Source organism: Tiliqua scincoides, chromosome 2 (genome assembly GCF_035046505.1).
Source record: "Tiliqua scincoides isolate rTilSci1 chromosome 2, rTilSci1.hap2, whole genome shotgun sequence".
NCBI lineage: Eukaryota > Metazoa > Chordata > Lepidosauria > Squamata > Scincidae > Tiliqua > Tiliqua scincoides.
In genome coordinates, this window is record NC_089822.1 from 108,044,730 (window position 1) to 108,066,485 (window position 21,756).

The following is a 21,756-nucleotide window of genomic DNA, read 5'->3' on the forward strand; positions in this document are numbered from 1 at the left end:
TAATTCTCTTTTTCCCCCAGCCCCCGACACAGTGTCAGAGAGACGATGTGGCCCTCCTGCCAAAAACTTTGGACACCCCTGATTTAGAGCCACCTCAGGAGCAGTGTCTGTCCAAATCTAACGTGGAGCCTGCAGAAAATGCTCTGTTCATTTAAGGAGTACAGCTACAGTATGTTGCTCACAAGTTCCTTGCCCACAAGCAGTACCGATCATGTAGGATGACAACTCTCAAACTGTGGGTTGGGATCTACTATGTGGGTTGTCAGTCAATTTCAGGTGGGCTAGTTTAGCTGCCACTGAAAATTCAGAGTTGAAATGATACAGAGCTGCTGGGCAGGGTGGGCTCCCTGTGGGAGAGAGGCATGGTGCTTTGCCCTGAATGATGGGATGCTAGAAAGGGGGGTGGGTGGCTGTGTGGTTGGAGAAGGAGCCATGTCTGTGTTCTGCTTTGACTTCCAAGCTGGAATATTTGAATTCCGAGCTGGGCAAAACAACAGCACGAGTGTGTTGTGTAATGGGGCCTTTGACTGATCGTGGTTTAGGTTTGAAGCCTGAATTGATGATGTCACTTCCAGACATAATATCACTTCAGGTTAATGACACCACTTCCAGTGCGCCCCAACAGATTGTCATTCTAAAAATGGGTCTCTGTGCTAAAAGTTTTGAGAATCACTGATGTAGGGTTTCAGGTCTCCACAGATCAGTGTAATGCAACCCAATGTACAATTGTGTCACCATCAGAAAGCAGGAAATATCTTCAGGGCAGATAACCCAAGAAAACGAGCCAATCAGAGACTACGTCATCAAATGCATCTGTAGTGTTCACCTATTGGTAGAGGTGTTTGCTTCTGGTGAGTAAGAGAGGATTCCTGCTTAAGTCTTACTGAACACAATGGGCTTACTTCTCAAGTGACAGCAACTGTTACCCTGCACGTGCCTGATCTCGTCTGATCTTGGAAGCTAAGCAGGGTTAGGTCTGGTTAGTACTTGGATGGGAGACCGCCTGGGAATACCAGGTGCTGTAGGCTTATACCATAGTCTTTCGAGACTGAAGGTTGCCAACCATCATCACTTCTCGAGTGAAATAAATAACACTGTTTTCAAACACATCTGCCTGTTGAGTGGATAGATAAGCCCTGAGAACATAGAGAAAAAGAAAGAGGGAGAAGATGTTTCCTTTACAAAGGCCAAATTAAAGCATGTCACAGTACTCTGAATAGTACAAATGAAGACAAAATACAATCAAATGAGTACAAGATCTGATCATAGCAGGGATAATCCACTCCTGACTAGCAGCTCTGATGAAGAATAGATCCAGCACAATCAGCATGTAAAGTAGGGAGAATTGCTCTCTGCAGTGAGCTAGCTGCTTCCAAAGTTTGTTAGGATCCGATTCCTCTGTGTCAAATTTTCTAAGGAGTTCTAATGCAGAGACCTCATGTTGGAGTCTCCCTTTGAAATGTTAAGAGTTGGAGTTCACAGATTTTGTGGTCTCCTCCACTATGATTAAAATGTCACCCTCAACACACTGTTTTCTTTATGTTATCATTTCTGATGCCTGACCTATATGCATGGGCAGCCCAATCCTAAAGGCGGCACCGCCTCCTGGTGCAGTGGCACCAAAGGGGCTACTGCTGCAACATGCAGCCCCGTGGCAGCTGCTGGAGGCCTCCTCAGGGGAAGGGGACTTTCATCCCCTTCCCCCAGGGAAAGCCTCAAGCCCTGCAATGGGGCTTTTCAAGTCTGTGCTAGCTATTTTGCTGATGCTTGAGACATCATCGCCAGTTTCTTCCAGTGATACTTCCAACAGGTGGACCATGCAAAATGGTAAGGCAGGGGATAAACGTTGAGAGATGCTAGCATAGGCCACTCAGCCCAGCTGCACCAGTACAGGTTAGGATTGGGCTATCAGCTGGTCTCATGGATGGGCCAGCTCTGCTCCAATGAAAAGTAAAGGTGCAAAGTCACAAGTATCAGCTCCTGCTATCTTGCTTCACTTTGTATGAGTTTTCCCTCCCTTTTTCCCCCAATGACTCTTTCCACCTTTACTGTTATTCTTAGCATTGACCCTTCGGCTGCTGCAGGACGAGCAAAGTTCCTGGGGAATGAGATTAAACAGTGGACGGGGCTTCTAATTAAGCCTTGCATGTCTTGGAACAAAATTACATTTCCTGATATAGCAAGATTAAGGTGCCCCTGCATGAAGGTGCGGCTGTTGTTCAAAGTCAATTTCCCCCCCCCCAAAAAAAGCAATTAACCAGAGAAGTTTATCAAGGGGTATGTTTATTATTTACATCAATGCTGATGGACAGGGTGAGAAATAGGAGCAAGCATGTTTAGATTTATTCTCGAGGAAGTTGATATTTTTTTTACAGTTCAAAAAAATTCTCAATCCTATCCTGCTCTGGAACAGGCAGGCCAAGAGGCTTGCACTGTATCCAGAGCAAGATAGGGCGACAAAATGGCTCAGCCAGAGGTAAGGGGAAACTCTTCCCCTTACCCCCAGGTAAGCCACTGCAGCCCCTATGAGTCTCCTTGAACTTGCACCACCTCCGGAGATGGCACAAGTCCTAGGAGAGTGGAGTGGCTTGAAGCTGCTCTGCGCTGTTTGGGAATGGGGGTTGTGATCCAGAATAACAGCCAGTTCCCAGCCCCACCTCCCGCTTCCCATCTGCCCATTCCCAGCAATGCCCGCTGCCTGCTCTCCTCCCACCCTACAACATCTCCCTCCCTCCTCCTCCCCTCCCATCCCAGAACCTTGCATTGGCCAAGCTCAGCTGACACAAGGCTCACTCTGCAAGCCGCCACAGAGGCTGGATACAGCCTCCATGCTCCAGTGCACCTCAATGAGCTGGCGCAGCTTGCTCCCAAGGAGGTGCAAATGTGCTCTACAGCATGTTTGCAACCCTCCTAGGCCTAATGCAAGGTTAGGATTGTGCCCTTTTAAAAAAGGCTTGTGTCTCCTTTAAAAAAAAGATTCTAGGATCAAAGAACCTTCAGATGACCAAACTAGATGCTACATTAAAGCCATGGAAGTGGTCCTCTGAAGCTGCAAGGCAGCTATAGAAGACCCACTGCTTGAAGTGGCTGCTTTAGGCTTCCTCATGGCTGGGCCAGCTCTGAGTGGATTTAATGCTTTTCCATCCACCATTTTTGCAGCATAAATCACCCCACCCCCTGTGGCAAATTGCCCACGGAACAACAATTGCTACCCTGGGGAGGCAAACAGCAGCTGGGGGGGTAATTTATGCCGCAAAATGGTGGAGGATGAAAGTATCAACTGCCCTTATGGAGCCCAGATGTCTTCCTTTGCAGGCTGCGGGCAAAATTAAAGCTTGGATCAGCAGTATGGCCAGTCTTCAATCAGATATCTGCTTTTAAATTCTAAACCATAAATGCTGACAACCAATCCTAGGAATGCTTCTGTTATGGGTAAACTTGTGTGTGTTCAACCAAAACTAAATCCAACTAAGTATACAAGCATTATTATCAGAGCAAGCTTGTTGTGCTCTGCTTGTGAATTCCAAAGATTTAATTAACTGATATTAAACAGAGCTGATCTGTTTGCAAGCCAATCCTATGCATATTTACTCCTGAATGTGGGACTGAATTGCCTCCTCCTTTCTCTTGTTCAGCTTGTATGCCACCTCAGGATGATACAGTCACATGCTCCACTGCGTATTTGTCCTCAGCTTTGTATCCCTCTCAGCGTTCTCCATCTATCAGCCTTGTTCCCCCTCCCCACCCTGATGTACAGCCTGCCAACTACTAACATTACCATTCTTCCTAACCCACATGCAAGCATACAGTGGTTTTCTTCAACCTGTGGGTCACCACCCCAATGAGGTAGTGAAGCCTTGTTTGGGGGGTCATGACAACCTTTCAAAGACCATGCAAAAGAGGACTGGGATCTAATCCAGTAATGGTACTGCCTTATCACAACTGAGTTCTTGATATAATCCTGTACAGCCTTGTCTCAGTGTCTTGCCCCACAGCTACTAAGGCCAGCCCTTTGCAGGCTGCAACCTCGCAGGGCCGTTGTGAAGACACAAGAGGTAAGGGGAAACGGCAGGTGGTGATGGGGGCAGGAGTGGGCAGGTTGGGTCCCAGGAGGGGGGAATTGGTGGTGGGTCCCCAGTCTCAATAAACTTTGTTTATTGGGGTCATGGCAAGAAAAATGTTGAAGACCACTGACATAGAGGGAAAGCAAAGGATCCATATACAGCTTAGGAGGTGTTTCATCCACTATGCAGAGGAAGAGGACTGGCGCTGAAAGACCAAGGGGCAATGTGGGTGCATGGGGGTGAACTAACGGTGTTGTGTTCTTAGAATTAGTTTGCTGTACACAGATGTCCACAGTGTGGTTGTCTATTTCTCATGGGTCAAAGAACGCAAGGGAGAGAAAAACCTAGAATAAAGATCCATGATTTCTGTGGACCTCTGACAGATGGAGGGCTTGGCTGCCAGCCAATCAGTTGGCAAAGAGTCTGATGACATCAGCTGAGAATCCATAAGCCAGATGCTTCTAAAGCTAAACATCCTCCCTTTTGCTGGCTCTGTGGACATGGGTGGGAACTGCCCTCAGGGAGTTCATCTGTATATTGGAGGAAGGGGGGAAAGCACAGAATGTACAGGTTAGGAAAAGGAGCCTTCTGTGTTCAATTTTCCTTTGCTAGCTGTTAATATAGAGAATACATGTACAGTAGAGGGGAACAAAAACAGAGGAGGTAGCAAAAGGAAAGGGAGGACTGATTGCCCTAGCTTTATAGCAAAATGGTTTCTATCTTTAAATCCAAGACAATTGCACCTTGAACTTGAGCCAATTAGGCTCCAACAGTTAGTTACGTCTTGCAATGTTTCCACGAGATGCTCAGACCTGAACATGGACTGACAAGAGAGCACCATCAGTTTATTTATTATTATTAATTATAATGTATTAATATTAAAATATATACTGCTTTTCAACAAAACTATTGTGAATTCCCAGTATGACACTGGGAATTGTGGGTAAAAGAGGGTAAAAGAGTAAATTTCTCAGGTGTGTTTAGGACTTTACATAGGGTTGCCAGGAAAAAAATGTTTGGCTGTTTTGTTTTTATTGTTTGTCTTTGGAACCAGTTTCCAGAAAAAAAACAACAACAAAGGACAAGGCAATTCTCACAGCACTATTCTATGGTTTAATCTGTATGTGGTAGTGGAATGGGCAGCTATTATTCTCAGTTCCACCTAAAGAACTACCAAATCTGCTGGCCTTCTACTCCTGGCTCAACTCCTGAACCTGCTCTAGGATCCAACCAGAGAACAGAACTACTTTATTTCAAAAGTTGGCAATTCTGCCTTTTTAGAAGTCATCAACAAAATACTCCCCCTCCATTGGAGAGCATGTATATAGAAATATGGCCATAAAGATGAACAGTTACTGAATTTGATGGCTCTTGGATGCTCTGCCACTCTTAGTAAGTTGGTGGCAGGGGGTATGTTGTGGGTGGGGAGGGTGGGGAGGAGGGAGGAAGGGGATGGATCCTGGCAGCAGCAACTTGTGCCATGATCCAATCCCGTCTTTTTGAACCCATCCCACTCCTTTTTACTCCTCAGACTTGCACCAGCTATCTAGCTGCCTAGATCCAAGGAGAGCCATAGGTCACCAGGAAGCTTACAGAGAGGTAAGAAAAATATTTTTTCTTACCTCTCCCAGGTCTCCTGATCAACCCCCACCTACACACCATTAGATGCAGTACATGCCCTGTTGGTGTGGCTGCATCATTGCCAATGGTGGGCAATATGATTGGGTCATGAATCCCTCTAATGAAAGTAGATTGTGCTATGTTGAGCATAACACATGAATAACTTATGCATGTATTGGTCATTGACCTGTGTATACACTGTACTTACAGCACATACAATGTAATGTGTGAATAGCCCTTCAGTTGGAACAAAATGTCTTCTTTCAGTGACCTGTCCAGGGTCCTGAAAGACCAGCTTTGTTATCCAAGTTCCTGACCTTGGACTCAATTCTGCCTGGTTGTTTCCTGTGTCATACACTACTTCAGTCTCTGGGAATCTTTATTATGGCTTGGGTTGTGCTTACCTAGTTCATTCCCACTCTGTCACCCTGATCTGCCTTTTTCCAGCTTGTTCATGACTCCACTTTCCCAGGACTGGACACTAATCAACAATCAAACTTTTGCTCCTCTTAAATAGTGCCCGTATCTGCCATTTGAGGCAGTCACTTTACTCTGCCTGATAGGGACACTGGGATTGTCTTCTAGCATCCCACCCTTGTATCAGGTGCCCAGCTATGTTCAACATCTGCAGAAAGTTGCAAGAAACTATCATGGGGTGGAGCCCAGGTAGTGGTCATTTGGGTAGTATACCTTAGTAAGGAGTAAGGAGAATAAGGCAAAAATGTATGGTTGACAGATCCAAAAGAACAGTTTCTCATCAGAAAAACTTCGTAAAAGGTGCCCCCCCTTGAACCCCACAACAAGGGCTTTCCAGAGTAGCCTAAGTTACTAGCCTGGATGACCTGGAAGGGCACAGTTAATCAGGGATGGGTGTCTCAATTCACCCTCCCCTCCAGTTCAGGGCCTGCCAACTGCCATTAGATTCAGTCAACTTGTCTGCATTAATCCTTGCACTTTGTGGAAGAGGCTGTGGGTAAGGCACCAAGTGCAAGGTCTGAATTTCGTAAATGCGAGAGATACAGGTACATGGTTGATCCACTGGTGTTCTCCCTCTTATTGTAAAGAACAATTCTGGATCTTCTGTCCCTCTTGCTCTGTTTCTGCACTCAGGGTGTGCACACAACATTTAAAGTATTATGTATACATAAAGTATTATGTGTACATTTAAAGTATTATGTATACATGAAGAGCTAAGATCTATTTGGGAGAGTCTGATGTATTGGTTTAATAGTCAGAGTAAATTTTGGTTAAGAACATAAGAACAGCCCTGCTGGATCAGGCCATAGGCCCATCTAGTCCAGCTTCCTGTATCTCACAGTGGCCCACCAAATGCCCCAGGGTTTATTTCTAGCAATACATGAAACCTTTCTGAGAAACTTTTGTAATCTTTTGTTACTTGCATTTTCATGGATTATGTTGTTCATCCAGCAGCGTCAAATAAGGAAGCATTATAGAGCCATTCTACTATTCTACAATAGCTATTCTACTATTGATACGCACAAACATTATATTCCTTATAATAGTTTGGTATGGAGAATCTCTTTCATCAATTGTGGACGCTGCCTTTATTTCAGAGAAATTGGGTAGGAAATGACCTACATACACAATGGACATACATTCCTATGCTTATCTACTCAGAAGTCAGTCCTGGTGTCTTCAGAGAGTTTTACTCTCAGGAAAGTGTCCATTGGATTGCGGTCAGAGTTACAGTCAATATTTTGACAATATTCGGCCTAGAGAAGGGAGGGCTACTTCTTTCCTATCATTTTCTTTTTTCTTTTTTTTTGTCAGGAAATATTATACCTTAAACTTGTACATTTAGGGTTAGTTTATCAGTTACTAAGCATACTCCATGCTGTTGCAAGCTTGTTTTTTCTGTGTAAAATAACATGCATGGAGCATGTTAGGACTGTAGGGTAGGGAAGGGCTCCCTACCTTTGCTCCCTCCATTGTCTTAATCCAAACTGTGGGCCCCCTTGTGCACTATTTGTTCTTAGAATACAGCTCTCATTGATGCCAATGGGAGGTTTTATCCCAGGTCAGATCCCCAGGTCAGGGAGGGTTTAGATCCCCCCTCCTGCCATGGTCCCCATCTGGATCAGGCCCATGCATTGGCTATTTCACACAGAAATACAAGTGCACAACTGCATAGCACATAATTAAAGTAATGTCTAATTTGCTCCTTGTCCATATCAACAGTGGCGTAGCTAACCAAGTTGCTGCCGGTGCAAAAAAAATTCTGTAGCCCCCCTCCTGGCAATGACATCAAATTTAATTAATTACATTGGGTCTTTTTATTTGTTAAAGTGAGTAAGAAATGTTAGCTAATATTTTAAAATAGCAAACACTTGTTGAAAGTACTTGTTGCACTTTTACAGTGCAATTTATTCATGTCTACTCAAAAGTAAGTCCCATTGTGTTCAGTGGGGCTTACTCCTTGGTAAGTGAAGTAAGGTAGGATTGCAGCCTTACACAGTTTGAGATGTGCAGGAGGGGACTGGAGACAATCATAGGAGCCAGCAGCTTACCTTTAGAAAGTGGAATTGAGGAATCATGTGAATAAATGATGAGGCCAAACCACCTGCTGCTCAGTGCTTCTACTGCAACTTGCCTCCCAGGTTGCTGCGCCTTGCTTGCTACCCTCTTCAGGTCCCTGCGCATGTGCAGGTAACCTATCACAGTCAGCCAACTCAGAGCCCAATCCTCTGCATGTCTACTTGGAAGCAAACCCAGTCTAGTCAATAGGGCATACTCCCAGGAAAGTGGGGAGAAGATTGCAGCCTTGGAGCCCAATCCTCTGCCTGTCTACTTGGAAGCAAGTCCAGTCTAGTCAATGGGGCTTACTCCTAGGAAAGTGGGGAGAGGATTGCAGCCTTGGAGCCCAATCCTCTACCTGTCTACTTGGAAGCAAGCCCATTATAGTCAATGGGGCTTACTCCCAAGATAGTGTGGATAGGGTTGCAGCCTCAGAGCCCAATCTCCTGCATGTCTACTCAGAAGCAAGCCCTACTGGCTTAGATTGTGGAGACAATTGGGCTGCTGCAGCCTTGCCAGGAGGAGAGAGGAGGATAAGGGGGTAGGCAAGTAGAGAGAGGACTGTGATGAGCAGAGGAGAGTAGGCTATGCAGGGTGGGGGAGTAGTGAGCAACTGGTCCTGCTGCACAAGGGGAACCCCCTCCTCAGTCCAGGCTGGGCTCCACAAAGGTCTCTGGGGCTATGCCTGCCTATGGGGGGCTCCATCTCTCTCTCTCTCTCTCTCTCTCTCTCACACACACACACACCCAGTGTCCTGATCAGCATCCAACAGCCCTTCCTCCTCACCAACTCACTTCTTCCTCCCTCTCTAAACACAAACAAGCACTGATGCACACTGCTCTGCTTCCCCAAGCGCCTCTTGCCATTTAAGCCAAATAGGGCTTCAGGGGGCAGCATGTTGAGCAGGACAGGTGGAGGAAATCACAGAGGTAATGAGGGCTGGCAGGTGCATGAAAGGAAGAATCCGAGGAGGTCTGTGCCCAACGCCAGCATCTCAGCTGCAGAGGGCCAGCTCCTCCTGCTTGCCGAGACCTCCCTGCATTACAATCTCTTCGCATGAACTGGAGGTTGTCCATGACTTTATGTACCTTGACTCAACGATCTCCGACACTCTTTCTCTCGATACCGAGCTAAACAAGCGCATCGGTAAAGCAGCTACCACGTTTTCCAGACTCACAAAGAGAGTCTGGTCCAACAAGAAGCTGACGGAACATACCAAGATCCAGGTCTACAGAGCTTGCGTCCTGAGTACACTTCTGTACTGCAGCGAGTCATGGACTCTTCGCTCACAACAGGAGAGGAAACTGAATGCTTTCCACATGCACTGCCTCCGACACATTCTCAGCATCACCTGGCAGGACAAAGTTCCTAACAACACAGTCCTGGAACGTGCTGGAATCCCTAGCATGTATGCACTGCTGAAACAGAGACGCCTGCGTTGGCTCGGTCATGTTGTGAGAATGGATGATGGCCGGATCCCAAAGGATCTTCTCTATGGAGAACTCGTGCAAGGAATGCACCCTACAGGTAGACCACAGCTGCGATACAAGGACATCTGCAAGAGGGATCTGAAGGCCTTAGGAGTGGACCTCAACAGGTGGGAAACCCTGGCCTCTGAGCAGCCTGCTTGGAGGCAGGCTGTGCAGTATGGCCTTTCCCAGTTTGAAGAGACACTTGGCCAACAGTCTGAGCCAAAGTGGCAAAGAAGGAAGGCCCATAGCCAGAGAGACAGACCAGGGACACACTACACTTGCTCCCAGTGTGGAAGGGATTGTCACTCCCGAATCGGCCTTTTCAGCCACACTAGACGCTGTGCCAGAACCACCATCCAGAGCGCGATACCATAGTCTTTCGAGACTGAAGGTTGCCAACACCTTCCATCTTGACTGCAGGGAGGGGCAACATGCAGTTTCACCCCTCCCCTGGCTGTTACCCCTCCTCCAGTGCCTGGCACTGACAGGGCTGCCAGCAGCAGCCCAATTGTTACGCACAGGTGCTGTTGCCTACAAGTTGTTGCCCCCTCAGCCATGTTGTTACCCCCACCCACCCTGTAGCCCAGGGCACCTGCCACCCCCTGCACCCCCCTAGCTATGGTACTGCATGTCAATAATCTAAATATTCTTCTGGCACATGCCTTCCAGGCCTGTCCCATTCTCATTCTGCCCTCCCCCTGCCCAGAAACTCCTCAGACTGCCCTTCTGCCACCCTCCCCATGTATAGAATGACCCTGTACAGAATGACCCCATGACCTTGGCTCTGCTGGTGGTGGTCCAATGGTGGCGTCGAAGGGGCGACACAGGCCTCCCCACCAGCACCACTTACTTTTTGGGTACCGCAAACATGTTTTACTGCTCTTTTGTGACACCCAGCACCAGCACTGAGCAGTGTTAGATCAGGTTGCCAGAGTCCACTGGATTAAAACATGTTCACTGTGAGTAAATATATTTAAGAATTAAAATGCTTCTTAAATATTGTGGCTCTCAGACATCTGAAGTGTATCACATCAGCAAGTTTGGTCACCCCTGGTACATACTGAGACACCATGGAGGAGAAGCAGGTACCACCCTAGGATTTCAGTGCTTTCGGTTGTATGAGAGAAGACTTCTTTTGTACAGGAAAGTGGTTTTTGTTTTTTAATCCTATCTAGAATAAAAATGTGGAGAATGATGCTACTGCATAAGGCAGGCACTGGAGGGAGCTGCAACACAGCAACACACCAAGCTTTTGCTCAGCTCTCTTTGCACTGCCTGGGTTTTCAAAAGAGATGGGTCTGTATTGGATGAAGATCCAGACTCAGCTGAATTTGTTCAAGGTCTTACTTCCGAAGTGACCACTGTCATTTCTATAGCCAGAAGGCCCTTCTTGTGAGGCTATTGTTGAAGCTTCAGCTGCCTCCTTTTTATAATTTTTTTTTTCTTATGTGAGTTTTAAAGATATGAATTTTCAGAACAGAATACTTACAAGGGATTTTAAGACACAAATGCTTCCTTCCCCACTCAAACCAACCATGACTGCATTGCAGGAGATCCCATTCCATTTTCAGTGAGTTGGGTTTATGTTGCTTAAAGTGCATTTGCCTTGCATCACCTGCTCCTTTCTGAACATCAAATGCACATTTTCATTCCTATGTCAACACATTTTAGTTGTGCAACAGTACCTGGTCACCCCTTGAGAAATGTGAGGGGCTTAACATTCTCCATTAACTTTCCAGATTTAGCTTTATCATTAATGTGTGCAGTTGGAGGTGAGTGGTTAGTAAGCTGGCCTTTGAAAGAAGCACTACTCCCTGTGCCTTCTGGATGGATTAATTCTGGGTGGATCCAGGGAACGGCTGTCGCTCTGTTCAATCTTTGGCATCTCCAATGCAGGGACCTGTGAGTCGCTGAGGGTCTTAGATGACCCAGCTCACCTGAGGCTCATTCAGAGCTTCTGTGAAGGTGCTCAGTGATGATGTCATTGTTCTGTGCTGCTGCAGCTCAGTTGATCAGCAGTGAGTTGGCTCAGCAGCCCCCAGCAACAGCAGCTGGCACTAACTCACAAAAGGGCTGCCCAAGCAAGTGGAGAAGGAAGATAGCAGAGAAAACAGTACAAGCTGGAGACGGGGAAGGAGTGCAAGGAGTGCAAGGACAATGGAGAGCAGGAAAGGGGGTTGGAACCGAGCTGGAGGAGGCAGAAGTGGACAAAAGTGGTGGTTAGAAGGGATAGTTAGAAGGGCAAAGGAGCCAGAGAGAGACTGAGAGGAAAGAGAGGAGGCAGCTGACCAGTCTCGGGAGGAACCAGAGTGGGGGCAAACCTGACAGGCTAGACCCCCACAACAAAATCACCAGGGACCCACCCTCACATGGGTAGCACCCCAGAAGGACTGCACAGAGTGAGTGGAAGACTTTGGGGCTGCAGTGATCCAACTTGCCAGTTTGGAACGTCAAGTTCTCTTACTCCACCTCCGATTCCTCTGGGCCCACGAGACCTCCCTCCCAGCTCCCAACAAGTACTCCCAGCCAAGAGGAAGGAGGGGGAAGGAAAGCATCCTACTGTTTGTGTTTGAACTTTTAGTTCCTCAGTTGGATTCTGTATTAAAGGGCGCAATCCTATTCTGCTAACCCCTGCTAATTGGGTAAGAGGCACTTTTTCAAGTGGGTGCTCCTCTTTTTAGCAGGGGGAGAGTAACTGGCCCACCTCACCCCAGCACTGTCTGTTCTAGTGGCTGTCTGCTGGTATTCATTTGCATCTTTTTAGATTGTGAACCCTTTTGGGACAGGGAGCCATTTAGTTATTTGATTTTTCTCTGTAAACCGCTTTGTGAACTTTTAGTTGAAAAGCGGTATATAAATACTGTTGATTGATTGATTGATTGATTGATTCTGCACTGGAACAGGCAAGTCGAAAGGCTTGCGCTGTATCTAGTGCAGGATAGGGGCCATAAGCAGCTCAACCAGAGGCAAAGGGAAACATTTCCCCTTACCTCCAGGTAAGGGGCTGGCCCCTATGGGTCTCCTCAGACTTGCGCTACCTCTTGAGGTGGCACAAGTCAGAGGAGAGCAGAGCGGCTTGGAGCATAACTACCGGATCCCAGCCCTGCTTGCCGCTCCCTGCCCGCCCAACCCCAGAGCTGCCCACTGCCCACCCAGGAATGCCTCCCTCCCACCTCCTCTACGCCTCCCCCCTCCTACCTGTGCTCCTTGCATCGGCACAGGTGGGCCAATGCAACCTGCGCGGAGGAAGCCGGCGCAGAGGCTTGCGTCTGCCTCCACAGGCTGGAGCTTCTCTGAGCGCCGGCTTGGCTTCCTCCTGAGGAGGTGCGGCATGTTTGTGACCCTTGCGGCATGTTTGCAACCCTCCTGGGCCGGCACAGGGGACTTGCGCTGGCCCAAGTCAAAGGTTGGATTGTGCCCAAAGTTTTGCAAAAGGCTGCATTATTGAGATATTGGCTATATCAATTTTGGACCTGCCCCCTTGGAACAAGAGGATGGGTGGGGCAACTGTCACAGGCAGACAAAAATTACCATATTGTCTAAAAAACCCTGGAGAGATGCTATCAGTCATTCTTAACAATACTGAGCTAGACAGACCAGAAATCTGACTCCACATAAGGCAGTTTCCTATTTAAAAAAATTATACTATTTTGTACTTCTGCGTACCAGAACAGGCTGCACTAAAGAGAACCAGAATCCAGGCCGATTCTTTATCCCTTTGAATCTTGGCAGGATCTGATAAGCCGCCTTGCGTTTGTTTTGTTTTTTTAACCCAAGCAGGATATAATTTAAATAATAGTAATAACAAAGTCTCTGGAGATCCAGAGTCCAGTTTTCTGGAATACCTGGTACTGAGCCAATGTTGTCCAAGGATGCTTTATTGTTGACTGTACCAATCTCGTGATGTGATCCAAGTTCAAATTAGAAAGTTTCCGCCTTGCCCATGTGACTTCAGAGTTAAATGTTGTCCAGGTGCCAGCTAACTGCATATTCCCTCTCTTTGGCCTCTCTTCTGTCATTCGCTAATATAGTAACCTGCATTGTAACAAGTCAGTAAGTAGACAACGAACTGCTGTGCAACATCTCAATGCACTAGTGTGAATATAACAACAATGTATTCCGCTAAGTCAGCATAGGCAAAGGGACTTGGGGGGGTCACAAAATGCACTTAACTGAATCCCATAAGACATGGGCCCCAACAGTTCCACCTGCTCCGTTCTTAAAATATAGCACTTGTTCCTGAAGGGCCCCAGCTCCCGGTTCAGCTTTCGGGGGGGGGGGGGAGGATAGGGGCTACTGCACAAGAGGAGTACTATTCTGTGAGCAGCGTTCCATTACTGGTTTGTGTGACCAACATATAGTTAAGTGGCAATCCTTATGTAGGTAGTTTAGTAAGGTGGGTAAGTAGTGTCATTTGCATATTGCAGAAGGGGGGCTGTACCTGAGAGAGGGTAACTTACTGAGGGGTATCTAGTGAGTTTGAGGCAGACAAAATTCAAAGAGGAAATGGCTCTTCCTGTTTGGTCACTATGCCAAACAGCCAGCTCTCTATTTACTATGTTTATAAACTACTTTTCAACCGTAGTAGTTCCTGAGGTAGCGTACAGTAAAAACAAGGTAAACTAACAGTTTTAGTTTAACTAAAACTAAATCTAAAAAAAAATATGCAAACGGTCTAGCAAAACCGCAACAACAGCAAAGGACAATCAAAACAATGCATCAGAATAAGCAAAGCAACAAAAATAAACAGCCCAGTCCACGCCCTGATACGGCACCGATGAAATGGCCGCTGGTGTATTCTGCGCAGGCAGAGGCGGCTGGAGGTTGATTCACAGTAGCTGCTATGGGTCTACTCAGTGGCACAGAACTGAGTAGCCCCATGTAGGGTTTTCAGGCCTGGAGGGCAGCCTCTACCACCTTCCCCACCCCCCTACTGGACCTGGTCCACCCACCTCCCACCCCTTTGACACCCTTCCCTTGCCCAGTTTCACCCCCTCCCTGCATTCCCCCACCCTCCCCATGTCCCAGAATACTTCCATGCCACTTGGTAGCAAACTCACTGCCAACAACTGCCAGGGCCCACAAATTTCACCCACTAGTGAAGTGCACTAGTAAGTGTATGTTAACCATGAGAGCCAGTACTGAATCCTGAGGAATCCCACAGAATTCCCCAGGGGAGCAACAATAATCTCTGCACATCCCTATGTGGAATCTACCTGCCAAATAGGAATGAAGCCATCACAAGGTAGATTTCCTAACCCACACAACTGACCTGGAAGGATGCCTTTGTCAATAGTACTGTATATTAAAAGCTGGTGAGAGAGCTGGACAAATTAACAGGGACACATTCCTCCTCTCCTCCTGACTTAAATCATCCAAAGAGTGACGTTCCAAAACCAGACATGAAGTCAAACTTTAGAGCACTTGATTACAGTTGGAGGGAAGCTTTTCTCAGATCCTGTGGGGCTTGGATTTCACCACCCTCATCATTTGTCTCTTTGCACTCTCAGTTATTTGGGGGGGGGGGCAGGAATGGATGGGTGGACTTCTGCTTGCACTGATAACTTTTGGATCCCAAATTGAAAAAAGACCTTGATGAGTTTCAGAAAAGTAACTGTCTTTAAGGTGGCCCAGAATTCTGTTTTTTTTTTTTCCCCTGCAAATGACTAACAGCCCAACCCTATTCCCCACACCACTGCCAAGTGCAGTGGTGTCAAAATGGCTACTACTGTCTCTGCTGGGGCCTCTGCTGGGTATACCACTGGGGCCTCCAGAGGTCTCCTTGGGGAAAGGGAACTTTCAACCCCTTCGCTCAGGGAAAGCCGGGCCCAGCAATGGGCCCAACAATTGCTGGGCAATCGCTCAGGGTCCAGCCGGGTCCAGCAATGGGTCTTCTCAAGTCTGCACTGGCTATTTTGCCAGCAGAGACTTGAGAGCCTCCGTGTCGGGTTTAGCAGCCTGGCACGGAGGATAGAATACAGTGAAGTAGGGCTCCACCAGTCTTACCCCCATCCTGCTCCGGTTCCTCCCCCTGCACCACCCCCTGCCTACCCTACTCCCCAGAATGCCTCCCCCTGCCCCCAAGTCCCTGAGCTCTGGGAGGCATCCGTTCAGCGCTGGGTCCAGCACCAGCCCTCCTTACACTCCATTTGTTGCCGGTGTGCCTTATGGTGCATTTACAACACCCAGCACCAGCGCTCAGAGCCAATAGGATTGGGCTCTAAGTGGCCTGTTGTGGGAAAAGATGGAATTCTAACCTCTGCATTAAAATCTTTAAACCCATCATGTTACCAACAAAGATATAGTTACACTTCCAGGAATCCTTAACTGCGCCCTTGATGTGCAGCTTCAGCCATACCCAAACCAATGTCATGTCCTGCTTTTTCCTTTCATCGCCTTTTGATCTTTACCCTTTCATTTAAATGTTACAAAAAATATAGGCTACAATAACTTTCCTTGTCAGTAAAATATGTCATACACCTGAATTGCACACTTACAATAGAAAATTCAATGTTGGGCTTCTCAGTTAGGGAGTTTCTGTACTAGATAGCAACAATCTTTCATGATCTAATCAGGTATAACTTCATAAATGAACACAGTTCTTCCAAGATGATGATCCCTGGGCTCCAACAGGTTGACATGCTGTCTATGGATGAAAGGTATTAACCTGCACCTAGCAACGCAGCTGAAACTTGGATAGAGGCTTATCTGTGCCTCAAGTTTTTCAGACTATTCTGTTTCTGAGTTGGCAGGGAATTTAGCACAGGGCAACACTCATGCCTCATCATCATGAATTATGCCTCTATTTTGGATCATTCTTCTCAGAGAAATATTTGGTGCAACTGAATAGAAACTTTGCCATTTTCATCTGATAAAAGAGGAGAAACTATGAAAAAGTCATAGCATATTGTTCATATGGCCAGTCACTGCTTCGTCATTGCACTGCACTAGGGTGGCAGAGTGTGTGTGTGTTAATTTCTCTGCTTATACTGGGCACAGTAATCATACAAACTCTCCTTGGAACTGAAGCCTTAGACATCAGATGATGCTTTAATCATTTAATATCTGCTACCCATCGCTGCTGCTGTCTTTGAAGTGCCCCAAATCTCTTCTAGGATTTGGCACAGAACTGGCTCGGTGAAACAGAACTGGTTTCCTTTTAAATGGCTTTCTAGGGATTCCTCTGTCTGACTTCTGTATTTGGCTTTTCAAGGCAGCAGAACCATTTTTGCAGGGGTTGCAGCAAAGTGCTGGTTGGTGAAAACACCCAAAAGTTCCAATTGTCTGCTCATCCATCTTGTCCCTTTTCTTCTTCTCTTTTGGCTGCTTTCCCTCTTACGTTCATCATTCTCTAGATCATCCTTTGATAATTTGCAGGTTTTACTCATACTTCCTTTCCGTTGCTCTCCATTTTGCTGCCTTTTGAGACCACTTGCCCCTCTTTACATCCCCATTCCCTATTTTTTGTTTGCCTCTGTTCGTCTTTCTCACAAATTCCATCTGTGTTCCTTGCTGCCTCTCGCTCTCTCTGTCTCCTTGGTTTCCTTTCAGTCATCTTCACTGGAATGTTGGCAGCGACATTTTCCCCCCCTGAAAACAAAGGAACAAAATAAATTAAATATCTAAAAAGCCTGCTGGCTGGCAGGCGTGTTCTGTTCCTGAAGGTTCTGCATTCTGAAAGTCTTTCTTCCCCTTTGTAAGTGAATAGTTCTGCTCTCTAGCCACCCCACCCCTCCAGACCCTGTGAGTGATGGATTACACTGCAGTAGAGGCTGGGAGCACTGCAGAAAGAAAAGGCTGGGGAGAGGAGGAGCAGAAGAAAGGCTGTCAGCATCAGGGCGGGAAGAAGAGGGACAGTGTGTGAGACAGCACCATTCTGCTTTTGGCTGAGAGGATGGAGCTGGAGAAGGGAGCCAAAGGAAGAGAGACTCTTACAACTGGCTGCTGCTCGGGCATCGAGAGAGAAGGCACAGCAACCCAAGAAGCAGGGGGAAAAGGAGAGTCTGAAGAACTAGGGAAGGCAGGCAAAAGAGAGAATGCATAGCAGGATATTAAGGGGAGACACACAAAATGTAGGCAATGAATTGGCATGCAAAATAAATGTGTTCTCCTTGTGGTATGACTCTTGCCTGCCTGCTCCCCTACCACCCGCCACTTTGTGCTAGCTAGTCCTTCAGCAAAGGAGGTAGCAATGTTAAGAAAATGTTCAAAAGTGTGAAGGGATGACCGTTGCCAGTCATCTTGATGCACAGGGCCATTGTGTAACAAAGTTTTATGACAGCATGACCTTTGCAGCAGAACCAGCCCAGCCGGCTCAGCCAAGCGAACCTCAAGTCGCAGAAGGAAGTGTTAGAAGGACTGTGTTGGATAAGGAAGGTGTCCTACTCAGAATTCAAAGAGCAGAGAGTGTTCTCCACCGCAACTGGCCAAACCATTTCCAGGCATGCAGTGATTATTCGGGAATTACCTGATTGTGAGAATGTGCATTATAGCAGTGAGCTCCATGTGACACATTTGGAAATATCAGGGTATTTTACCCCACTGAAGGGTGATCACTAGCATAGCACTGATTCAGACGGTTTGCACAAACCATTCCTTTGTATTCTGTATCCTCCATGTTGTCTTCCCTTGCACACTCCAGCTTTTCTTCCAAGAGCTTGATTCCTTTCTGAGGTTCCTAAAAATACCATTTTTCCTCACTACCATGCTTCTGCTCGTCTTCATAATTTTTCAAATCCATGCCTGCAGTTCTCGCTCTCATTCCCCATGATCTTCACCTCCTGTCCCTCATTTGTTCCAGCCCTGGTTCATGCTGATTCCTCCGTGTTTAGTGTTCATGCAGAAAAATGAGCTGCACCCTACACTCTTCTATTGTGCATAGTTTTGATCTAGGCAGACAATAGTCAAGCAGGCTTGGAACTGTAACAGGCTTTCAGACAGTATATCACCCAGAAGGAGGAAGCAAGCAATGGAGAGGGAAGAAAGTGGGGGAGGATAGAGGGGTGTGCACCTGACGTTCCTGCAATCAGCCTTCAAGTAGGGTGCCCACCCTGCAACTGCTACCAGTAACTCCCACACTATTGTCTCCTCCTCTACTACTACTGGAGCCTCTCCTGCAAGCCGGCTTTTCATCCCTTCCCTTCTTCCCCCTCAGCACTACTACGCCCCCCCCCCCAGCATCACAGGCAGCTGCTATCTACACACTGACCTACTTCTTTCCACAAGGCATCTCCTCCTCCTCCTCTGCTTCCAGCAATGGCACACTGTCTGAAACAGAAGGAAGGTGGGGAGAGGGATTATCAGCTTGTCTTCCCAGTAAACCCAACACGCTTATGTAAGGCTACACCACACAGAAAACGGGACGACAAAAGAGGCTCTCTTGTACTCTTCCAGTACCAGTGGAGAGTATATGGGACTAAGATTGTATTTGGTTGAAGGAAACAATTGAGTGAAAGGATCCCTCTTCCAAAACAAGACTGATCTAGAGTGATCACTCTTCCTCCATCTCCCTTCAGCAATTTTACCATTTCAGTACATGGGTGCACAGTTTCGTGAGTGCCAGGATTTGAACAGACTCTCTCTAAAATTGAAACAGAAGCCTTTGGATTGCAAATGATGAAAACTTCTTGAAAGTGATAAGCACGAAGAGCCCTGCAGTTGACTATCCACAGGAGTACCCGGTGGTACTCCATGATCCTCTCCACATTCCCAAGCTTCCTTCTTAGGGGACGTTGAGCTTCTCAGGATGACAGCTAGAGGTGCAGACGCCTCCAGGAGCAGTGGAGATGCAGTGCAGATGGCCCCCAAGAGCACAGCAATGGCCTCCAGGTTCATCCTTGCATCTCAGCAGCTGTTTTGCATACTGGTGCATTGGGAGGGGCTATGCAATGCCCATGGCCAGCTGATCCAGGCAGCACCATCACTTGGACTATGGTGGTCCAGCACTGTGAGTGGTGGTGCAGCTCCATCTGGTCCTGCAAATATGCCTCCATGAGGGAAAGGCATAGCAGTCCCTGCATGAGTTAGGGGGCTGGGGAGAAGGCATTAAAGTAGGCTTGTGAGTGCGGGGGGGGGAGGGGAGCAGTCAGTGGTCAGTCTTTTGTAGTGAGTTCCACCGTGTGGAAATGATGAGGTGGTATTAGGCTTGGGTAAGGGCTACAGTGCTTGGCATGTAGCATGATTTGTCACAGTGGGGGAGTGCATTGCGGCCTTGGACTGCCATCCTTGAGATGGCTGTGCCTGCTTAAAGTGTCTAAACCAGTGGTTTTCACACATTTAGCACCGGGACCCACTTTTTAGAATGAGAATCTGTCAGGACCCGCCGGAAGTGATGTCATGACTGGAAGTGACGTCATCAAGCAGGAAAATTTTTAACAATCCTAGGCTGCAATCCTAGGGGTAAGTCCAATTGACTATCATTGTTAAAAGAATATACATAGTAGCTTGTTAAAAGTACAGGTCTGTAACATTTCCCCAAATGCAGTCACATACCATGGTAGCATCAAGTCTAATAGATTAAAAATAAAATATTGAAATGAATGGGGACCCACCTGAAATTGGCTCACGACCCACAGTTTGAGAAACACTGGTCTAAACAATATACTTGGTCTCATCAGGGCTATGGGCCAGATCATCCTGGGCACTAGAATTGGTTTTCAGGAGGCACTTGACAAGATCCTGGCACTGGAGGTGGCCCTCTGACACCATACATAGCAGGACCTTGTCCAGAGCAGGTGTGTGGTGAAACTATGGGTTTTTGGGTGAGCCAGTGTTCAGAGGACTGGGGTCTGCCCTGAGCATATGCTTCATTCCATAACAGCCCTGTTCAGCCATCAGGGGCCAGTGAGGAAGATACAGGGAGTTCTTCCCCCCTTCTGTTTCACCAGCAGAGGACTTGCTGACACAGATTAGACCTAGTCAGAAAGCGCAGCTGGCATTGTAGTGCAAACAGTCCTTGAGGACAATGGACAACACTGAAGACAGTAGGGGCTGTCCCCTGGGTGGCACCTATGTCCAGCCAAAGCTGGTCTTCTGGACAGGGAACACAGTGCTCGGCCTTCCACCCTTCCTTTCTCCATAAATCCCATGCCTCACCAGGGCAAGGGGTGGCAATGCATGCTACCAGTGTTTTGGCTGTGCATCGGCAATGCCAGGGCAAGAGCATGCACCTGCTGCACAAGGAGTCTTGATGATGGGAATGCAGGGCTGCTCCTGGCACCTGTGCCATGCTCAGGAGTCAATATTCTGCTCCTTGTACCCCTGTGGTTTCCCCTTTTCTTTGGACAAGGATGCCTCTCCTCCTTCCTCTCCCTAGCTTTTGCCCGGCCATCACTTGTCATGTGTCTAGGCATGTTGGCAATGCATCTCCAGAAATTTTGCTTCCAGTTTTTCACATGGATAGCAGTCTGCTGCCCACTTGTCGTTTGCACCAGGTGGCTGCCATTCACTGGCAGTGGCCACTGGTATGCTTTGTATTCCAGCAAGCTTGGGGGGGGGGGGGGAGAGGGTCAGTCTGTTGACTGCTGTGTGTTCTTGTTTCTGGGGAGCTATATTGGGAGGTTATCTCCTCATCACCATGGTTTGATTGGCTCCTTGTCCATCTGTCCCTCAAGGGGTCATTGTTGGGATGCTTCCCTGTGGCTGGTGTGAGGCATCTGTGCTTCCTCTGATGCTGGGAAGATTGCTGAGGGACTGGCAAAGAGGGTTGCACATCTCTGTGGGGTAGTTTGGTTGCTTGTTTTTCCTTCCCAGGTTAGGATTTGTTGGGCATCAGTGTAACGAGAATGCTAGCATCTATTTACATATGCACTGCACTGCACTGCATACATACTCGCTGCACTCAGAGCCCCACTCTGCAGATGGGAAACGCAAGGCTTTAGCCAGTTATTCTCAACCAATGTGCCATGGCATATTAAGGTGTGCCGAAAAGGGTCCACAGGTGTGCCACGGGAGCTTAGGGGGGTCATTTATTGGTAGGGCCATGGGGGCGGGGTGAGCCTGTCTCCAGCAGCATGGTGTGCCTTGTCAATTGTCAAAACACTGATGGTGCAACCTTGACAATTTTA

At 47.5% G+C, this 21,756-nt stretch overlaps 1 pseudogene; it reads left to right on the plus strand.

The window, feature by feature from the left end:
* The first annotated feature begins 911 nt into the window (after window positions 1-911).
* LOC136642283 (5S ribosomal RNA) lies at window positions 912-1,028 on the plus strand (annotated as a pseudogene).
* Window positions 1,029-21,756: the final 20,728 nt, after the last annotated feature.